The sequence below is a fragment of the Penaeus monodon genome, chromosome 41 (assembly GCF_015228065.2).
Source record: "Penaeus monodon isolate SGIC_2016 chromosome 41, NSTDA_Pmon_1, whole genome shotgun sequence".
Taxonomy (NCBI): domain Eukaryota; kingdom Metazoa; phylum Arthropoda; class Malacostraca; order Decapoda; family Penaeidae; genus Penaeus; species Penaeus monodon.
In genome coordinates, this window is record NC_051426.1 from 20,983,317 (window position 1) to 20,988,980 (window position 5,664).

General features: G+C 35.1%; 1 protein-coding gene across 1 annotated transcript in view; it reads right to left on the reverse strand.

The window, feature by feature from the left end:
- LOC119598441 (UDP-glucose 4-epimerase-like) overlaps positions 1 to 5,664 on the reverse strand; it is a 20,642-nt gene that overhangs the window by 1,025 nt on the left and 13,953 nt on the right. The window lies entirely within an intron of this gene.

The following is a 5,664-nucleotide window of genomic DNA, read 5'->3' on the forward strand; positions in this document are numbered from 1 at the left end:
ACGTATAGTAACTTGTCTGGTTTCCACAGTAACAATAAATAAATGTCTATGTGATCTATAAACGAAAGCTGTGACGATCTTCAAACATTAAAGATTATGCTGAAAAAGTTCCTAACAACATAGGACAGTGTATAGAAGAACTACAAAACACATGGCTTATATTCAGGAATATTCTTAACACCACATGCACATAAATGTGCGTATATAAAAATAGTACATGCTTAAATATATAAAATATCTGTAAAAATATGTGTATATATATGCAAATATATATAAATATTTTGCATTTTATATATAAATGCATTTAATTTTTCATATACGCATGTATATACATGTATGTAAAATAAATATATGTATGATAAATTATATATATATATATATATTATATAATATATATATATATATATATTATATATATATATATATACACGTATTTATGCATCTATATATAAATGTATAAATCAGTGCAAGTGCACACACCAATCACTGCATGCGATGCACACATGCATCGCCCGCACGTGTATGTAAAGCACGCGCGCTGTTTTAAATAATTTTAGGTAAATCGAACCTAGATACGATGAAGTTCCTTGGGCAAGGAACTTCACCTCGATTGCCTATTTAATTACTGGGTGGGCAAGCCAGCCCAAGTCAGTGTGGTCCAAGCCGGATAAATAGAGAGAATGATTACCGAAAAGGTAACACTAGCACTCTCCGCGGAAAGGAACTGGGGACCCTACCACGTACTCACTCCAAGATCATCACAGCACGAAAACTACAATTAAGTATCATGCTGTGACCACAGCGGCTCAAACATGAACCTACCGTTAAAAAAAATTTATAAAAACAAAATACAAAAATTCAAAGATTATTGCGACGAGATAAGGAAAAATATTTAAATGAACTTTGCCAGAGAATTTGAGAACTGTTCTATCAATAAGACAACTAAAGACGCTACCAAGGAGTACGAAACATTACACGAAAATTTAAACCTACAATGGACACTATCAAAACTGAAGATGGACTTGTTTTATGTGATGGAAAAGAAGTCAAAGATAGATGGAATCAATATTGTTCCAACCTATACAAAAAGAATAAAGATCTAACAACAACATTAATTAGACTCAATGACAGCGAAGATGAACCACCGACACTGCTAGACGAAGTTATAAAAGCCAGAAAGGAATTAAGAATAACAAGAGCCCGGGAATAGATGAAATAACAGCAGAACTAATCAAGAATGCTGGCGAAAGTGTTGAATACTTCTACTTGTACGAAAATGGCCAGAAGATGGGTAAAATCAGGTTTACTCCCATACCTAAAAAAGGTAATGCACCCCAAATGCAACATAACAGGACAATTGCATAGCAGAAAAATTTTTTTTTTTAATTATTGCTGAAAGAATGAATTTAAATTTTAAGACAAGAAATTGCAGAACGACCAACCAGGTTTTCGCCCTGGAAAAGGTACCAGAAACCAGATTCTAAATCTGAAATTGATAATAGAGGGGAGCAGGGAACATCGGGAAGGACCTGGCCTGTGTTTCATCGATTACTCGAAGGCTTTGATGCTTTTGATCACGATGTCCTTGGAATAACATGAACGATATGAAGTTTCAAAACACATCATCAAACTAATGGGAGCCATGTATGACCAACAACAAGCAGCTGTGCGAACCTCTTGTGGGTGGCAGAGTGGTTTGAAGTCAACCAAGGAGTGCGACAAGGTGTTTTTTGTCTCCGCACCTTTTTAAATATATTCTAAATAACTATGAGAGGGCTCTAGAGAATTTTGAAGGAACTGTAGATGTTGGAGGATACAAAATATCAAATCTAAGATACGCCGATGATATAGATTTAATTGCCAGCAGTGTCACTGATCTACAACAACTACTAGATGGAGTTGGAGAAGCAAGCGAAAAGGCTGGTTGTTTCTTAATGCCAGAAAACTAAAATTATGAAGATTCGAAGATAACCGGCAGTGAACAATGATGAACATGTTACAATCAATGGAATGGTTGTGGAAAATGAGAAAGAGTTCACTTATCTTGGAGCTGTTTTAACTAATATATATGATGATTCACCGGAGATAAAAAGAATTCCCATTGCCAAAAACGCCACATTTGCTCTCAATAACATGGGGGAAAAAGACCGAAGCATTCCCTTTACGGACAAAGCGGGAGGTTATTGAACTCATTAGTTTTCCCAATTGCGTCATATGGTTCTGAGTGTTGGGTGCTGAAGAAGATAGACAAGAAAAAGGTCAATAATTTTGAAATGTGGTGTTACAGACGAGTACGATGTATTAACTGGACAGAAAAGAAAATGAATGATGAAGTGCTGAGAAAAATAAATTGTAAAGACCGGCTGTTGGACATCTTGAACAAAAGGAAACTAAAGTTATTGGTCATGTGATGAGGAGTAAAAGTATTGAGAAAAACTTGCTCACAGGGATGGTGATAGGAAACAGAGGAAGAGGAAAAACCGAAGACAAGACGAGCGACAACATTAAAGATATTTGCGGGCTGTCGATGGTACAAGTGGAAAGAAAAGCGCAAGATCGAGTTTAGTGGCGAAGGATGGTGGAGAGGTCCACGGCTGCTCAAACATGAGCATACCGTTATTAATGATGATGATATAAATGTATATGAAATTATGTATTTGTATATACATACGGTTAATGGAAATCTCTATCTATATATACTTATATATGCTTATATATACTTATATCTTCTTATATATATATATATATATATATATATATATATATATATATATATATATATATATATACATACATACATATATATATATATATATATATATATATATAATTAATTATATATTATATATATAAAATATATATATAGATAGATAGATATTTATATATATGTAGGGCATATATATATATTTTATATATATATATATATATAGGCATTATATATGTATAAATATATATAAGCATATATATATATATATATATATACTAATATATATATATATATATTTGTCCTGGGTAAGACAATAAACTGCACCCTTGGGTTCCCTTGAACAAGGATAGCACCCTATGCCAGGGTTGCGGTGAAGCTGTCGGCAGCAGGGCAGTGGATATCTGGTGAAATCTGGCGTATTACAGTGTAACTGTTTTAAAGCGGCAGAGATAGTTCCTCCTAGTTAGTTGGAGACTGCGAGTTGAGAAGGAAACCTGGGGATTCCCTCAACTTTTTTTTTTTCTCCTGACAAACCTCTACACCAATGATTAAATACAGAAATTATAATCATACCACATCGCCCGTCGCGTGGGGTTATCAAGGGGCGCGTAGTCAGTGGGCAACCAGGCTGACAATGTTGAATATGCATCTGGAAGAAAAAAGAAGATAAAGAAAACATGTCCAATTAAGAAACACATTAAAAATCGGACGTGGAACGTAAAGGGAAAAAGAAAGAGATGGGTAAATTACATACTGTCTGTAACGAAATGGATAGATACAACATTCAAATACTAGGAATCAGTGAGACCAATTGGAAAAAATAATGGAGTTTCAAAACCCAAGAAAACAAGACAGTTCTTTTTCTGGAAAAGAAAAAGGAAATTATAGTCACGGAGTTGCTATGATTCTCACGAAAATAACTGCAAATGCACTAATTGGGTACAGACCAATAAATGATCGCATTTTAAAAGTCAGAATACAAGCAAAACCTCACAAAATTAGTATTATACAATGCTACGCACCAACCAACATTGCAAGTGATGAAGAAATGGAAATTTTTTATAACACTCTCCAAGAAACTTTAGACACAATCCCTGACAGAGATGTAAAAGTAATCATGGGAGACCTCAACGCCAAAGTAGGCAAAAATGATCTGAAAAATGACACCAATGGAAAATTCGGCCTTGGAAATATAAGTGAAAGAGGTGAAGATTTTATTGAATTCTGTAGTACAAATAATCTAGTTATAGCCAATACATTGTTCCAACAACCACCCAAGACACTTGTAACGTGGTTTTCACCAGACAAAAAAACACGCCACCAAATTGGGCTACATTGTGCTGAACCAAAAAAGGAAAAAATTGCATAAAAAATGCCAAGACAAGACCTGCAACAGTGACCACCAACTACTAAAATATCGACTTTCAAATAAGACTCAAAAAGAGGAGGGGTCCAACACCACCTCTAAAGCTCGACTACAAAATCTTTATAACAATTACAGAATTACAGTGTCAAACAAATTTTAAATGCTCAATCAATGTGAAGATGATAAAAAACCCAAAAGAGTTGGGGAAGAAGGAAAAGAACTGCTGAGCGCTGCTTAAGAAACTATCGCCAAAAAGAAAAAGACAAATTCTCCCTGGATATCTGAAAAAACACTAAGTGAAATTGAAACAAAATGCCTAAAATCAAAGGGTATCAATAATCCAGTTGAAAAAGTAATTTACAAAAAACAAAATACAAAAATTCAAAGATTATTGCGACAAGATAAGGAAAAATATTTAAATGAACATTGCCAGAGAATTGAAAACTGTTCTATCAGTAAGACAACTAAAGAACTCTACCAAGGAGTACGAAACATCACACGAAAATTAAATCTACACTATCAAAACTGAAGATGGACTTGTTTTATGTGATGGAAAAGAAGTCAAAGATAGATGGAATCAATATTGTTCCAACCTATACAAAAAGAATAAAGATCTAACAACAACATTAATTAGACTCAGTGACAGCGAAGATGAACCACCGACACTGCTAGACGAAGCCATAAAAAGAGTTAAAGAATAACAAGAGCCCGGGAATGGATGAAATAACAGCAGAACTAATCAAGAATGCTGGCAAAAGCGTTGAATACTTCTTCTACAAACTTTGTACAAAAAATTGGAATGAAAGAAGATGGCCAGAAGACTGGGTAAAATCAGTCTTTACTCCCATACCTAAAAAAGGTGACGCACTCCAATGTAACAATAACAGGACAATTGCATTAATAAGTCACAGCAACAAAATTTTGTTGAAAATTATTGCTGAAAGAATGAAGTTGAAGTTAAGAGAAGAAATTGCAGACGAACAAGCAGGTTTTTGGCCTGGAAAAGGTACCAGAAACCAGATTCTAAATCTGAAATTGATCATAGAGAAAAACAAAGAACATCAGAAAGACCTATACCTGTGTTTCATCGATTATGTGAAAGCTTTTGATAATGTTGATCACGATATCCCCTTTGGGAAAAACATGAACGATATGAATTTTCCAAAACACATCATCCAACTAATAAAAGCCATCTATGACCAACAACAAGCAGCTGTAAGAACCACTTATGGGTTAACAGAATGGTTCGAAGTCAAACAAGGAGTGCGACAGGGTTGCATTCTGTCTCCGCACCTCTTTAACATGTGTGTGTGTGTGTGTTTACAAATATCTATATATTTATATGCACACATATATACATATATGAATATATGCACATACGTATATATACACATAAAAAGCCGCGGTGGCCGAGTGGTTAGTGCATCGGACTCAAGACTGGCACGACGGCAATCTGAGTTCGAGGGTTCGAGTCACCGGCCGGCGCGTTGTTTCCATGGGCAAGGAACTTCACCTCGATTGCCTACCTAGCCAGTGGGTGGCCAAGCCAGCCCAAGTCAAGTGTTGGTCCTAAGCCCGGTAAATAGAGAGA